Source organism: Triticum urartu, chromosome 7, assembly GCF_003073215.2.
Source record: "Triticum urartu cultivar G1812 chromosome 7, Tu2.1, whole genome shotgun sequence".
Taxonomy (NCBI): Eukaryota; Viridiplantae; Streptophyta; class Magnoliopsida; order Poales; family Poaceae; genus Triticum; species Triticum urartu.
This window is the reverse complement of record NC_053028.1, coordinates 135,971,545-135,989,719: the sequence shown is the minus strand read 5'-3', so window position 1 is coordinate 135,989,719 and position 18,175 is coordinate 135,971,545.

Here is an 18,175-nt window from a genome sequence, read left to right as displayed (position 1 = left end):
TTTCACTGTGTTCATTCTTTTGCATTGGTTTACTTTGGTTTTTTTGGTTTTCTTTGTTGTTCTGTTCTGGTTTTTATTGGGTTTCTTTGTTTCTTTGTCGATTTTTACAAGTTTCCTTTTGCTTCAGCACATGTCAACATTGTTGGTACACATTCTACATTTTTTTTCATCAGACACATATTATATACATGTTTAATATTTTTTATGTAACTGATTACATTTTTTGAAACCTATTTTTATGTCTAATTTTTTTATACACATAGTATATTTTTGGTATATATGTAATACATTTTTATATACACCTTTAGCATGTTTCAGATACAATTGACATTTTTGGAAAACATGGTCAATAATTTTCAATACACAAAGGATATTTTCTTGATGACCATAAACATGTTTTGATACACAATGGACATTGTGTGTATACACCTGCAACATTTTTTATACATGTTTCACTTTTTTTAATACACAATCCATATGTTTTTTCCATACACATTGTATTTTTTACATAGTTTTTCTATACATGGGTTTCTATGTTTCTTTGTTTCTTTGTCGATTTTCATCGGTTTTCTTTATGTTCAATACGTAACAACTTTTTCAATATAGACTCTACATTTTTTGTATACATCAGAAACATATTTTATATACAAGATGTAAACATATTTGGGTAAAACAAAGAAACTTTTACATCTTTGTCAAAAAATATTTTTCAAAATCATGTATACATCAGAAAATTTTACCCAAATATTAAAAAAACCATTTTAAAAAGTCCAAACTTTTCTGATAAACATGAAAAAGAAAAGCTGAACCATTTTCAAAGTGTGAACACCTTTAAAAAATTCTGTACAATTTTTTAAAAACTTGAACAATTTTTGAAACACAATCTTTTTTAAAAATGGGGATTTTGTTTGAAAACATGAATAAAATTTAAAAATTCCAAATTTATGTTTCAGAATGTGAATAGTTGTTTTAAAACACGGACAAAAATGTGAAATTTCACACAGTTTTAAAATTTTGAACTTTTTGAAAACTTGAAATTATAAAAAAAGAAACAAAAAATTGAGAGAAAAGGAATACAAAAAGAAACAGAAAAAGAGGAACCAAAATATAAAAATACCGGGTGACCTCGCACGTACGACAAGTTACCCGACCCATCACTAGATAGCTCACATCCTTTTTTAAGGGTAACTAGAGATTTTATTCAATGAGCAAAGTGTCTGGTATACAAATGATGTCACACACTACCCCTAGCAACAAATGGCACCCAATTACAAGAGTCAAAGAAGCTTTAGCTAAATCACGGGTTTCCAAATTTGACTCACGTTGCTCAAACCGAAAGCAAACTTCATCAAATTCTTCATACGGTGATGTATTCCACTGAGAAGCAGCATGCAGACTGAGTCCGCACCTTTTTTGATGCTTGTAGCACCCTCAAGGCTGTCCAAAGCAATCACCACTTTGGATAAAGTTGACATCTTCGTCAAGAGCTAGGGCCTCATTGCATGCTTGCGCCTCCAAAGTTGGAGGATCGAGTAGTTTGTTGAACGTAATAATGGAGGCCCCCAAGAAACATCCAACTCTGCCTCTACAAACTGCTGCAAAGGTACTTATATTGCCTTGGCGAGAAAGACCTCCATCACTAGATCGCTCGCTTCCTGTACCGCTCATTCACACGCTCTAAAATGTGGCCTTTTCTTCAACAGTTTCCTTTAGATTTTTTATATCGACAAATATACGCCCGAAAATATTCAAAATTAGAAAATCGTTCATGAATTCTTAAGACAATCATTCAACAACAAATATGCATGAATTCAACAAAATTTTCGTGAACTTGAAAATAGTCCATGAATTCAAAAAAATGTGTGAATCTCAATAGGTTCATGAATTCATAAAATGATCATGATTATAAAAAACTCGCGAAATAAAAAAATTGTAAATTAAAAAAATGTCCATGAATTAAATTTTTTTCTCAAATTTGCAATTTCTAACAATTGTAGAAATAGAGAACAATTTTTAAAATACATACTGAACCAATTATTAATATATGATGAATATTTTATTTATATCCAATGATTTTTTTAGTATACAGTAAACTTTTGTCAAAACACACACCAGAACAATTAATTGATATATGATGCACATTTACCTACAAACAATGAACTTTTTCAAACATACGGTGAACAGATTTTTTTTACATACAGTCAACCTTTTTTCAAAATACACACTGAACAATTATTGTCCATGAATACAAAAATAATGACAAATTCAAATATTGTTGATGAACTAAAAAACATTAGAATTTTAAAAATGGTCATATTTTTACTGATTCAATAAATAGTTCATGAATTTAAGATTGGTTGAAAAATTGAAAAAAAATCATGAATCCAATTTTTTTCACGAATTCAAATGAAATAATAGTGAAGATCCAAAAAAATCCCTAAAAACATAGGAAAACAAAACCAGTGAAAACATAAAAGGAGACAAAAACAGGAAGAAAAATCAGAAACTAGTGGAAAGAACAAAAAATAGAAACAAAAGGAAACCGCGAAAACACAAAGAAACACTATAGTAGCAAGAAAAAACATAAAATCCAATAGAAACGAATGAATTTTTTTCACAAAATAAAATAAATGTTCGTGAATTTATAAATGTTCATGTTTTCTTAGAAAGTTCACAAATTCTAATTAAATGTTTAGAAACTAAAACAAAGTCACGAATTTTACTTGTTTCCCTGATTTTGAAAATGTTTATATATTATAAAACAGTTTGATGAAAGCAGAAAAAATGAAAAATGAAAAGAAAAAACAGAAAATAAAACCTGTTCAAAACTACGGAACACTGGGAAAAAAGAACAACCAGGCAGAAAGCCGGTTTTGAAGCTTCCAAAAACGGCCCGGAAACTTCTGAGGATCCTTCATAAAAGCAACTCTAACAGACCCCGCATTCCGTCGACACCCAAAACGTGTTTGAGTTCGCGGAAAAACGCCTTTGCGGACCGGCGCGGACGGCTTCAGTTACAGATCCCGCATATCGGACCCTAAAAAAGAATATTCGGAATATTTTTTTTACAGGTCGGCTTTGCGGTGTCTGATCTGGCGCAGCTCCTCCCGGCCCGGAAACCTAAATTTGCACCTTAATTTGATCCAACATAATGCATTTCTTTGCTTTTTCAATAATATTGGATACATAAGATATCACCAAATCTTTACTAGAATAACAAGACCAAAGAAAACAAGAACCACAAGTATGCATTTTAGAAGATTTCCAACTTTCATAACTGCTTCCACTAGTTGGATTAATATCTTCTCAATGCATTCATTGTTTATCTGCGGATTCTCGATTTTGCATTCTTCTTTCTTCATTTTTGGTTCGAACGAAGTAGGCGTTGCTTCCCCTCTTGTTGCACATGCAGCCGCATCATTGCCTTTGATTCTTCTAAGGAGTGCGTCAACGTCTATTAAGTTTCTTCCTATCAATAAATCAATGTATTCGTCTTCCCAAAACCAAAATGAGCATCCATCCTCCTACACACATGAATGAGCATGTTCGAAATGAGCTACCGCAATTGAACCAAAGAATAAGCTATCAAAATGAGCTACCACAAGTGTACGTACCCCGTCGTTTTCGCATTTGAAGAACACCCATCCAAGGTGCTTCGACGTGCCCGAAGTTAGCCGCAGCACTGTCCGCGTGCAGCCGCTGCACTGTATGAGCGGCATCGGCGAGCCACAGAGCCGTTGTGCGAGCGCCGAGCCCGATGGACGGCCGGACGAATCCATGCCCGCAAATCGTCGGCGACGTTGGGAGGACGAACCCGTACCTGCATGCGGCGATGGGCCCTTGCCGGGGCTGCGAGAGATGCTTCCCGACCAATCGATCGCTTGGCGCAGCCACCGGCGACCGGAAAAGCCAAATCCGGCGGCCCATGATGAAGGTCCGCAAATCCACAAATACGGCGGTCCGCCGGCGCAGGGGGGAGAGAGGGGAACCCTCGTGCGTGTGGCGGCCTTTCGGCGAGCTCCTATCGGCTGCTTTCGCTGGAATCTTGGGCGACTGCCCGGCAGCGGCGCGAGAAGGGAGGGGAGGTGGTTGGTGGGGAAAGCACGGGCTGAAATGTCCCCCACCAACTGCTTCCCGCTTATATGCAGGGCAACGCAGCAGTGAGGGAGAAACCTGCGAATACGCGGGTTGGGGTCAAGATTTTGCCGCACTCCTCAAAATTGTTTATGGACCGGGGTGGGATGTGGAGTTTGATCTGACAGATTTTTCTGTCTTGATCCGCATTTTGGCGATTATTTTATAGGTCGGGGCGAAATGCAGAATCTGCTAGAGTTGCTCTAAACTGAATGCTCAAGAAAAGTAGGAGGCATTCTCTTTATGTAGCTTACTGCGAGAAAATGTCGTAGAAACGCACAGGGCAAAGGTAGGAGCGGACGTCATGGGCCACACCATTTTCAGTAGAGAATGCCACAGAACCCGGTTTTGGTAACTTCTAGAGAGTTCCTTGCTCGGTTCTTACTGGGATCTTTTCGATTTTATAGTTTATTTCTGTTTCTATTTCTTTTGTTTTATTTATTTTATTTTTTAATTTCAAGTTTATATTTATTTACGAAAAATGTTCGAAAATTCGAAATAATATTATTTATTTAAGAAATGTTCCCTTTTTTCAAAGTTTCTTCCCAAATTTAGAAAAATATTATATGTTTAAAAAATATTCAAGTTTTTGTAAATTCAGAATTTTTAATAATTTTCCTGTTCTTAAAAAATCACAATTCAAAAAAAGTTTGAGAATTTAAAATTTTAATGTTTTTATAATTTGTTAGGAATTTGTTAGAAAATGTTGTTTTCATTTTTTTGACATATTCGATCTATGCTTGATAATTTTACAAAACTTTTTTTTACCTTTTTGTTCAGTAATTCAAAAATTGTTTGGGAATTTCGAAAAATATTTGTGGTTACATAAATTGTTTGGGTTTTTCAAAAACCTTTGTGTTTTAAAAAAATTCACAAATTCAGAAAATGTTCACAATTTTCAAAAACTATTTGGATTTTCAAAAAAATGGTTCTCTTGTGTCAAAACAATTGCTACATTAATTCATTCCGGTCGCTAGTGCTTCCAAGTTGGATCTTTCAAAGGCCTATGATCACGTTGGCTGGATTTATTTTTCGAAAAGGCCCTTCTCAAATGGGGTTTTGCACCCGCTTGGGTTTCTATTATCACGGAGTGTTTTACCTCTGTGAAGTACTCATTGAAATTTAATGGGAAGCTTTTAGATCAATTTTCTCCTGGGTCCTCATCAAGGTGATCCATTGTCTCCGTTCTTGTTCTTATTTATGGCCGACACACTTTCTGCTTTGTTGGACAAGTCAACGGTGGACAATGTGCTTGAACCTGTGGTCATTTGTCGAAATGCTCCGGCAATTTCACTTCTCCTGTTTGTAGATGATTCATTATTATTATTTTGGGCTGCCTATGCTAGAAGGTAGAATGCACACGGGAAGGTTCAAATGGTGCGGTCCAGCTTAGAAAGAGGTTGGTGGACTTGAGTGAAAGCTATATGGCATCGTCTAGCAAGGAGATCCTTATTAAATCATTGGCCCGGGCGATTTCTACTTATGTTATGAGAGTTTTCAAGCTTCCTTATTCAGTATGTGATGATCTAACTAGAAAGATGTGTCAGTACTGGTGGGGTGCAAAAAAGGGAACAAGAAAGATGGCCTATGTGTCTTGGGACAAGCTCATTTTGCCTAAGCAAAAAGGAGACCCAGGTTTCACAGATATGAGGGCCTTCAACCAAGCACTATTGGCTAAGCAGGCCTGGTGGTTACTTGATAAGCCAAACATAAGTCTTTGTGCACGGTTATTAAAAGTGAGGTACTTACCAAGTGGCAATCTTGTTGACACAATTTTTATAGGGAATGCCTCTGCTGTTTACAAAGGAATTAAGCATGACCTTGTTCTTTTGAATAAAGGCCTTATCTGGAGGGTGAGAAACGTTCTATACAGACTTGGAGGGACGCTTGGATCCCTAGGGACCACTGTTCTAGCCTATTGCGCTAAAGCGGAATTGTCAACTGAATAGTGTCAGATTTTCTGAATGAGAATGGATTTTGGGATCCAAACTTATTAAATGCTCACTTTTACCCTGTTGATGTGTTGGCTATACAATAGATTCGTACATCACAAAGGCAACAGTAGGACCTTGCTTGGCAATATGACCCAAGAGGATGTTTCTCTATCCGCAGTGGGCATAAGTTCGTTACGGAGGAACAAGATCTATCTACTGTGTCGACATGTTCTAATTCCAAAGGAACAAGATCTATGTACTACGCCGACATGTTCTAATTCTAACTCAGATAGCAACCGAAAAGTTTGGAACGTGGTTCGACTAGTGTTGGAATGATCCGCTACTGTTCTTCTGCAATAATGCTCTTGAAGTGGAGATTAAGGCCCTCATGATTGGTATGCCACTTGCCCTTCAATGGTCATCATTATCGATTCTGGTGCAATCAGATTCTATGGGTGCCATCTCTGTTATGAAGGATGCTTCGCTAGACAAACCACCATTCGGTCAGCTAGTTAAGGAAAGCAAGCATTTTATGTTAGATAGGGAGTTTTAAAAACTTAAGATAGCTAGATCACAAAACAAGGTTTCACATTGTCTTGCTAATTATGCTTGTGCCACACACAACGCCGCCTGTTGGTTGCAATGTGGCCTCCTTTCATTAATTATCTGCAATGTGGCCTCCTTTCATTCTTTATCCTATATTAGCAGATTGTATCTCTGTTGATATGGAATAAAACTACCTTTTACTCGCAAAAAAGAGTAAATGTGGAGAAAATAGGAAGAGATGAGATGGAAAAATAGAGATTCTTTTCACAGAAGATCTTACAGACTGAGGTGGTCGGTTCATGCAGAAAATTAGGATGAGCACAATGAAAATCATTGGGGAGGTTAGTGGGATATGTGACACGCATTCCTGTAATCCAGTCAGTAAGAATCACCCCCGTGGGTTTAACATTTTCGATGATTGTTAACTATGTTTCTTGATAATATGACAACATTATATGCCTTCGATGGATCTTCTTGGATTCGATTAATGCTAGTATACGACGGACCTTTCTAGATTCGTTGGCTCTTGTAGTCATCTTGTCATTGGTGCGTTTGTAGTACGGTCCTTTCGGTCCGTGTTTAATTTTCGTTGACATCCATTGTTGTTCTAGTGCACGCTGGCCCTTTGAGGTCTTAACATGATGACTTCCCGATTTTTATCTTCAACAAGATTTGTCCAGCTCCGGCGATGAAGAGACGATGACTCTTTTTTTCAATCATGCATGAGGCCTGCATGCGTAATATTAAAGAGATAAGAGAGAAGGTTTACATGGCTTGAAGTAGTTCAGTCCAAATAAGCCTACAAGAACAACACAGATAAGAGAGGAAAAGGAAACATACCATGATTACTGACCTAACATCAAACTACAGGAAAAAACCAACGCCCTGAACATGACCTAAACATCAATTAAAAATCAAATCTACTGGAAGAACAAATGCCCTGAACTTGCAATAGCCCATTGCCCCACCTCAGAAATAATTTAGTCGACTAATCTCTGTAGCAACATGTGGATGTTATCAAACAAGCTGTGATTTCTTTCTTTCCATATGCTCCACACCACGAGAGGCACCAGTGAATTCAAGAGGTCTTGCTTGTGCTATGAGCTCTCAATCTAGCATTCTCCCACTCATAGAGAGGAACACTAGCCTGAGAGATGTAAATCTACTCAAGCTATCCCATTGAAGGATTGCATTCCACATGATCGAAATGACGGTGCATCCCATGGAAAGGTGGTGGACATGTTTTTCTGCAGAATTATAGAAACACCAAGAACCATTATGTTATGTGGTGGCCCAGCCCAGGAAGATGGCCCAAGGCCTCCCGACGCAATCGCCAGCTGGACAGGGCCTAGCAAGCCCAGCAGGGCATCCAGCGTGGAGAAGCAACCAGGAAGGAGGAAGATAAGGAGGTGGAAGAACAGAGAAGAGGGTCGTCGAGCAACACAACACTTTCACGTTTGTATTTTCTTCTTTCAGTTTCCTCTTATATCCCAATTCTGTATTTGTAAGAGAGGAAGAACCCTAGTGGGATCATAACATTTGGTATCAATAGTCATCGATCCTCCTCAGTTCCAGCTCGATCCGTCAGTCCGATCACGGTAGGTGGTGGCTTGTTCCTCCGCTGTAAATCCAATCCTTTGATAGGAACGCCAGATCCAGGCATCGATCTGGCGCCCAAGCGAAGGGCGTGATACGTCTCCAACGTATCTATAATTTTTGATTGCTCCATGCTATATTATCTACTGTTTTGGGCATTATTGGGCTTTATTATCCACTTTTATATTACTTTTGGGACTAACCTATTAACCGGAGGCCCAGCCCAGATTTGCTGTTTTATGCCTATTTCAGTGTTTTGAAGAAAAGGAATATCAGACGGATTCGAAACGGAACGAAATCAACTGGAGAAGTTATTTTTGGAAGGAAACACACCTGATGAACTTGGACCCCACGTCAGGGGAGACACGTGGTGCTCACGAGGGTGGGGGCGCGCCCCCTGTCTCGTGGGACCCCCGTGGCTCCTCCGACGTCCTCCCTGCACCCATATATACCCATGTGACCTAAAACTTCCAGAACGTAAGATAGATCGAGAGTTCCGCCGCCAGAAGCCTCCGTAGCCACCAAAAGTCAATCGGGACCCTGTTCCGGCACCCTGCCGGAGGGGGCAATCCTTCTCTGGTGGCCATCTTCATCATCCCGGTGCTCTCCATGACGAGGAGGGAGTAGTTCTCCCTCGGGGCTGAGGGTATGTACCAGTAGCTATGTGTTTGATCTCTCTCTCTCTCTCTCTCTCGTGTTCTTGAGATGATACGATCTTGATGTATCACGAGCTTTGCTATTATAGTTGGATCTTATGTTTCCCCTCCCCCTCTTCTCTCTTGTAATGAATTGAGTTTCCCCTTTGGAGTTATCTTATCGGATTGAGTCTTTAAAGACTTGAGAACACTTGATGTATGTCTTGCCGTGGATATCTGTGGTGACAATGGGATACCACGTGCCACTTGATGTATGTTTTAGTGACCAACTTGCGGGTTCCGCCCATGAACCTATGCATAGGGGTTGGCACACGTATTCGTCGTGATTCTCCGGTAGAACTTTGGGGCACTCTTTGAGGTCCTTTGTGTTGGTTGAATAGATGAATCTGAGATTGTGTGACGCATATCGTATAATCATACCCACGGATACTTGAGGTGACATTGGAGTATCTAGGTGACATTAGGGTTTTGGTTGATTTGTGTCTTAAGGTGTTATTCTAGTACGAACTCTAGGGCTGTTTGTGACACTTATAGGAATAGCCCAACGGATTGATTGGAAAGAATAACTTTGAGGTGGTTTCGTCCCCTACCACAATCTCTTCGTTCGTTCTCCGCTATTAGTGAATTTGGAGTGACTCTTTGTTGCATGTTGAGGGATAGTTATGTGATCCAATTATGTTAGTATTGTTGAGGGAACTTACACTAGTGAAAGTATGAACCCTAGGCCTTATTTCCACGCATTGCAATACCGTTTACTCTCACTTTTATCACTTGCTACCTTGCTGTTTTTATTATTTCAGATTACAAATACCTTTATCTACCATCCATATTGCACTTGTATCACCATATCTTCGCCGAACTAGTGCACCTATACAAATTACCATTTTATTGGGTGTGTTGGGGACACAAGAGACTCTTTGTTATTTGGTTGCAGGGTTGCTTGAGAGAGACCATCTTCATCCTACGCCTCCTACAGATTGATAAACCTTAGGTCATCCACTTGAGGGAAATTTGCTACTGTCCTACAAACCTGTGCACTTGCAGGCCCAACAACGTCTACAAGAAGAAGGTTGTGTAGTAGACATCAGGGCGCACGTTGTTGTTCAGGCGCAGCTCTCGACGGTGATGGGATCCATCGAGCAGCACAACGTGAAGACCAACACCAAGCTCGATGACATCGCGGAGCAACTCAAGAGCATCACGGCATGGATGCGGACGATGGATGAGATGACACACATCCTCACCACCTCTGCATCGCTGCTGCAGCTCCACGCCAAGGATGCGTCCACACGTCTGCGCGTGCTGGAATCACCTCCACAATGTTCCACAGTACCTCCCAGTCCGACCTCCTCTTCGGCACTACCTCCTACAACGGAGGTGCACACGGCGGGCATCAATTTGCACGGGGGGCAGTTTTTGGGGATCCTCCGTCCCCTCAGCTGCCTTCGGCTCATCGTACGTTTCCCCACCCCCGTTCTGGAGTCGATTCCGAGCATGTTCAGGGTGACCGTCGCCCTACGTACTCGGTCTAATCCGCCTTCGGTAGTACGTCGAAGATGGATTTCCCCAAGTTCGATGGTGGAGGACTATTTCTACTTCTTGAGCTTGCATTGATTTTTCCCTTGAAGAGGAAAGGGTGATGCAGGAAAGTAGAGATAAGTATTTCCCTTAGTTAAGAACCAATGTATCAATCCAGTAGGAGGCACAAGCAAGTCCCCAACAGATGCACCTGCACAAACTAATAAACACTTGCACACAATGCAAAAAGGGGTTGTCAATCCCTTCACGGTCACTAGCAAGAGTGAGATCTAATAGAGATAGATATACAAGATAAGTAAAAGGCAAAATAAAGTAATATAAATAAATTGCAGCAAGGTATTTTTGGGTTTTGGTTTTATAGATATGAAAATATATGATGAGAAATAGACCCAGGGGCCATGGTTTTCACTAGAGGTTTCTCTCTTGAAGAAAGCATACGATGGGTAAACAAATTACTGTTGAGCAATTGATAGGAAATAGCATAGTTATGACAATATCTAAGGCAATGATCATGAATATAGGCATCACGTCCGTGACAAGTAGACCGACTCCTGTCTGCATCCACTACTATTACTCCACACATCGACCGCTATCCAGCATGCATCTAGAGTATTAAGTTCATAAGAACAAAGTAACACCTTAAGCAAGATGACATGATGTAGAGGGATAGATCCAATCAATATGGTAAAAAACCCATCTGTTTATCCTTAATGGCAACAATACAAATACGTGCTTCGCTACCCTTGCTGTCACTGGGTGAGGACACCGCAAGATTGAACCCATCACAAAGCACCTCTCCCATTGCAAGAAAAACCAATCTAGTTGGCCCAAACCAGATCGATAGATCAGAGAGAAATACAAAGCTATCTTAATCATGCATAAAATAGTTCAGAGAAGACTCAAATAATATTCATAGATAATATGATCATAAATCCACAATTCATCGGATCTCAACAAACACACCACAAAAGAAGATTACATCGAATAGATATCCAAGAACATCGAGGAGAACATTGTATTGAAGATCAAAGAGAGAAAAGAAGCCATTTAGCTACTAGCTATGGACCATTAGGTCTGTGGTAAACTACTCACACATCATCGGAAGGGCAGCAAGGTTGGTGCGGAGGCCCTTCGTGATCGAATTCCCCTCCGGCGGAGTGCCGAAAAAGGCCCCAAGATGGGATCTCACGAGAATAGAAGCTTGCGATGGCGGAAAAATATAGCTGTGGCTGAGAAATGGGGCAAGGATTAACACAAACTTTATATGCGTCAATTGTTGTTGTTGAGTCAAGTAGGGTCGGTAAAAGAGTACACCACCAAATTTGACACTCTTGGGCATCAAATTCTTTTAGCTGATCCGAATACTCATGAGGTCCTCTTTATTGAGTGTTACATTGCCGGGTTGTGCCCCGATATTCGTTCTGTTATTGTTTTACATTGTCCTAAGGATGTGGATACTACTAGCTATTTGGCTTTGTTGCTGGAAGTGGAGTTGGAGCATGAAAAATTCGTGGCGAATGCCAAATCAGGTTATCGATCATACCACAAGACATCTTCCTCAATAGAGAAACACAAGTCACCAGCGGTTTTAGAGGACTCGCGCAAATGTTCTGAAAAGCTGGAAGCCCTGCACGCATACCACAAGTCAAAAGAATTTATGCTTCACTTGTGGGGATCCGTAGGCCCTGGGGCATAAATGTTCAGATAAGGTGCCAATTCATGTTATGGAGGAACTCTTGGAAGTCTTGCAACTGGATGATCCACCTGATCCTCAGCATCTGTCAGATTCCAGCTCTGATGAAGAAGTAATGCTCGTGGCGGGTGACACTGGCTCGATACAGCAAGTGAGACGACGCACAATGCGTGTGCATGGGCTAGTCGGTGGCAAAGAGGTGTTGATTCTGGTGGACTTTGGCGCCAATTGTTCCTTTGTATATACATCCCTCGTGGACGAGTTACAGCTACAAGCTCAGGATACATAGTCGGCCTCGTATGTGGTTGCAGGGGGAGGCACACCGACAAGCTCTCAGATGGTTAAGCAACTGACATGACATGAAAGTTCTCTCTCTGGGTTGCTATGATATCATTCTCGGAGCAGATTGGCTAGAGCAGTACAACCCCATGTGGGTACACTGGCATAAAAAGTGGATGAAGTTCACTCATGAAGGTCGTCAGATATTGTTGAAAGGGATCCAAGAACCGTGCCAAGCTCCCAAACCAGTGTCTGCTCGCAAAATGAAAGGACTGTTGCGCAGGGGAGCAATCCAGAAAGCACTACAAACACCAAGAGAAGGATCTTTGTGAAGTGGCCATAGAGGCTTCTGATGCAGAATAGCTACCTCCGGCTCTAGCCCCCGTTTTACAGGAATACAATGATGTGTTCACCGAACCAGTGACCCTGCCACCGCGCCGCCTTGAGGACCACAAAATTCCACTGATCCTGGGGGCCCAACCTGTCAGCGCGCGTCCTTAACAATATACACCACAACAGAAGGATGGAATACAGAAACGAGTTAAGGAGATGTTGCGAAAAGGGATCATCAGGCCAAGTTCTAGTCCGTAAGAAAGACGAATCATGGCATTTTTGTGTCGACTACCGACAACTCAATAGCATAACGGTGAAGAACAAACACCTGATGCCGATCGTGGAAGAATTTCTTGATGAATTGGTCGGGACAGCATGGTTTACCAAATTGGACTTGTTGGCGGGATATCATCAGATAAGAGTTGCGGAAGGAGATGAATTCAAAACGGCATTTCGAACTCACCATGGCCTGTATGAGTTTTTAGTGGTACCGTTTGGTTTCACAGGAGCACCGACAATGTTTCAAGGTGTGATGAACACAGCGGTGGGACCCATATTCAGAAAAGGAGTCGTGGTGTTCATGGATGACATTCTGGTGTTTAACACGATGTTGGAAGAACACATCAGTCAGCTCCATGCCATTTTCCAGCTACTCCGCGACAACAACATGGTGCTGAAGAGGTCTAAGTGTGAATTTTCGAAAACTAAGGTTGAGTACCTTGGCCATGTGATTAGTGTGAAAGGAGTGTCAACAGATCCAACGAAAGTGGATGATGTTCAGAATTAGCCTGTTCCCACCACTGTTCGAGCTCTATGGGGATTTTCGGGGCTCACAGGTTAATACCAGCGTTTTATCTAGCACTACAGAGTGATTATTCGGCCCCTCAATGAATTACTCAAGAGGGGAGTTATCTTTCAATGGACTCCGATCACTGACAAGGCATTTCGACTACTTAAAACAACCATGATTCAAGCACCAGTGTTGGTTGTCCCTAATTTCAATCGAACCTTTGTCTTGGAAACAGATGCCTGCAAGGATGGGGTGGGTGTAGTCCTGATGCAATAAGGGCACCCCATAGCTTACCTCAGCAAAGCTCTATCTCACAAGAACAAGGCTCTCAGCACTCATGAGAATGAATGTATTGCAATCCTGATGGCAGTGGACAAGTGGAGACCCTACTTAAAATATCAGCACTTTGTCATTCGTACGGATTAGCATGCACTCTTGCACCTGGCAGAGCAACATTTGACTACCAGGATTCAATATAAAGCATTTGTTAAGCTAATGGGGCTCAACTATACAATCCAACATAAGAAAGGGATCACTAATGTTGCAGTTGATGCGCTGTCGCGCCGCGAGCATGATGTTTCCTTACTGACCATATCATCTGCCATTCCTTCATGGTTGGAGACACTGGTAGCCAGCTATTCCAAGGACCCGGCTGATCAGAAACTGCCACAGGAGCTTTCACTAACAACACCCAACTATCGAGGGTACTCACTAGATAATGGAGTGATCCGTTATCATATTTGGGTGGGTCACAATCTTCTGGCCCAACAACACATACTGTAGTCCCTGCATGCCAGCGCGCTAGGCGGGCACTCCGGGGTGTTGGGCACGTACGAACGAGTGAAGAAGCTATTTGCATGGCCAAAATTGAAGCAACCAGTTACTACCTTTGTGCAAAGTTGTGACACATCCCAACAGGCTAAGACGGAGCACTGCCGCAAGCCAGGCCTTCTTCAGCCACATGAGATTCCTTCTCACCCTTGGCACATGATCAGTTGGGACTTCGTTGAGGGTCGGCCATATTCACAGGAGTTGATCGATGAGCGTTGATACGTCTCCAATGTATCAATAATTTATGAAGTATCCATGCTATTTTATTATCATTCTTGAATGTTTTACAATCATTCGATAGCAACTTTATATCATTTTTTGGGACTAACCTATTGACCCAGTGCCCAGTGCCAGTTGTTGTTTTTTGCTTATTTTTTACATCGTAGGAAATCAATATCAAACGGATTCCAAACACCGCGAAACTTTTTGTGGATTTTTTATGGACCAGAAGACTCCCGATGGGCCAGAGCAGCACCTGGGGGTGCCCCGAGGGGGGCACAACCCACTAGGACGCGCCTGGGGGCCCATGCGTGCCCAAGTGGGTTGTGCCCACCTCGGTGGCCTCCTGCACCCCATCTTCGCCCTATAAATTCCCAAATATTCCAAAAACCCTCGGGGGGGGGGGGGCAGATCAGAAGTTCCGCTGCCGCAAGGCTCTGTAGCCACCGAAAATCAATCTAGACCCCATTCCGGCACCTTGTCGAAGGTGGGAATCATCACCAGTGGCCATCTTCATCATCCCGGCGGCCACCACGATGAGGAGGGAGTAGTACACCCTCGAGGTTGAAGGTTTGTACCAGTAGCTATGTGTTTAATCTCTCTCTCTCTCTTGTGTTCTTGAGATGTCATGATCTTGATGTATCGCGGGATTTGTTAATATAGTCGGATCATATGGTGTTTTCCCCTCTCTATCTTGTTGTGATGAATTGAGTTTTTCCCTTTGAGATTTCGTTGTTATCGGATTGAATACTTTTATGAATTTAAGAGCACTTGATATATGTCTTGCATATCTCTCCCTAATAATAAAGCACAGATTGAGTCTCCGGGTTCACCGTCACAATACGCTTTCTTCCTGTGAATTTACGCTTTCAGTTTGCACAAGCCGCTAACGAGGTGGTACTAAAATAATGTACATGTCCAATTTTTCTTTCCGGCACGTTCATGGGCCAGGTGGGTCGAGCTAGGCCTGCCTTTCTTTTCCCTTGTTCATTGGAAGAATTGATCTGCGAAACAAAATTGATCTCAATTGGAGTTCGATCCCAAGAAGCTCCGATCCGGTGAAGAAGGCATGAACCTACTGAGACACGCATAGCTTTGCAACTCAACTGGGTTCATTGTGGAATAGTCCCACCTCGATTCTTTACTCCAAGTTTCATTGGTTTATATACGTTTTGAAGTTGAATATCAGCAAGCCTCGAGGACCCCAAAAGCAAAGGGAAGGAAGGAATGAATCGAGAAAAGGGAGGGGCATGCAACGGGTGCACAGCTGTGATTGCGGGGCAGCAATGGCGGGACGAGGCAGGCGGCTAGGCTCGATCTGGGCGATTGATTGGTTGGAGCAGAGGAACGCGGGCGGCGGCATGGCGTTGATGAACAGAGGCCGTGGTTCATGGCCTGAACTGCTCGCCGAGGCCGGCGGCGACGAAAGCCCACACCAGCAAGCCCCGGCACCGGCCCTTCCTGTCGACCCTGGTGCTGCCCGGCGGGTCAGCGGCGAGCGAGGTACTAGCAAAGGGTGTTGTTTCTCCCGTTTACGCACACATCATCCGGTCAGCGTCAGCAGCAGAGATGGCAAAGAAGCGCTCTCCACGTGACCGCCAGCGCCTCGTCAGCCGTCAGGGATGAACGCGGCATCATCCGCATAAGAACCGCGATTGGTTTCGTTGGCCTAAGTGGAATTTTGACTGTGTCTTTTGCAGCATCATCTTCTTCCAATATGCATGGCAATAATGTAACACAGACCTCCCAAATCACGACAACTAGCTGATACTTTTTTTATAAAGTCATGGAGCTATTACTGTACAATGCAAATGTTAAGTTATTTTTAATATATATTGGTTAACCTCTTTTGATGCAAAGCATGCCCTGCTTAATAAATTATGTAGCTGCAGGCACAAGTTTGCCGCATTGTCGTTCATCGCGGAGACCATTATGTTTCTTATCATGGGACGGACGAGGTGAGCAACAATGTATGCATGCTTCCTCTAAAAAAACATTATGTTTCCTCTACAAAAACAAAGCATGCATGTTGCTACATTTTCTGTTCTTTTTTCTTTACAAGAAAATGGTCACAATAATTTAATCTGCTATTTAGTACAATATCTGTAATTTAAAGAAAACACAGTTTTACATTATTGTGCAGAGTTTTGGTATCTGAGTTAAGAATGAATAATGAGAATAGCTTCACTGTAATAGTTCTCCCTAGATTTTTTTGGTAATTCAACTCATCCAGTAGCATGATAGTTTTGCCATTTTAATCTTTTACCTGTGTAATTTTATTATTAGGAGATTTATATTCACGATACTAGCAATGGGGTAGACATTAGGCAGAAGAATATAGAAGGTACTATGTAAAGGATGAAGAACTAATGTCTTAATTTTTTAAGAGGACCTAACGAGTTAGTATCTGACTAAATGACTTTACATTAGCTACTATTTTCAAAAAAGGATGCCATGTTGAAATAGAGGTTGTAGACCCGTGAGAAGGTGTGTGATATTTTTTTTCTCTGGGTTGCAATGCATGGGCATGTTTTCTAGGCGGAAGAAGATATAAGGTACTATTCAAAGGATGAATAATTAATATCTTTAATTTTTTAAGAGGAACTAATGAGTTAGTATCTGACTAAATGAATTTAGATTAGCTACTATTTTTAAAAAAGATGTCATTTTGAAATAGTGGCTGTAGACCCATGGAAAGGTGTGTGATATTTTTTCTCTCGTTGCAACGCACGGGCATGTTTCCTAGTGAATACTCGTGGTGAAAATGGGGTATCATATTGATTCACTTGATATATGTTTTGGCATTCAACTCGCGGATTCCCGCGGTGACATTGGGGTAATCTATGCATAGGGGTTGATGCACGTTCTCGTCTTTTGTTTCTCCGGTAGAAATCTTGGGGAACTCTTTGAAGTTCTTTTTGTTGGATTGAGTATTATGGATCTGAAATTATTTGGTGTTATTTTAGTACGAACTCTTGGATAGATCGATCGGAAAGAATAGCTTCGAGGTGGTTTCGTACCCTAAAAACGATTTCTTCGCATGTTCTCCGCTAGATAGGAACTTTGGAGTGATTCTTCGTTGCACGTTGAGGGATGGATATATGATCCGATTTTATTAGCATTGTTGAGAGATTGCACTAGTGAAAGTACGGACCCTATGCCTCATTTTCAAGCATTGCAATACCCTTTTTGTGCCCGGTTACTCTTTGCTATCTTGCTGTTTTTATTTATTCAGATTATAAAAACACATTTCTACCATCCACAATACACTTTTTTCACCATCTCTTCGCCGAACTAGTGCACCTATACAATTTGTCATTGTATTAGGTGTGTTGGGGACATAAGAGATTTCTTGTATTTGGTTGCAGGGTTATTTGAGAGAGACCATCTTCATCCTACGCCTCCCACCGATTAATAAACCTTAGGTCATCCACTTGAGGGAAAATTGCTACTGTCCTATAAACTCTGCACTTGGAGGCCCAACACATGTCTACAAGAATAAAGTTGCGTAGTAGACATCAAGCTCTTTTCTGGCGCCGTTGCCGGGGAGGTTAGGTAAGCGGCACTCACACCCCATCAACGGAGCTCTTTTCTGGCGTCGTTGCCGGGGAGGTGAGTGCTTGAA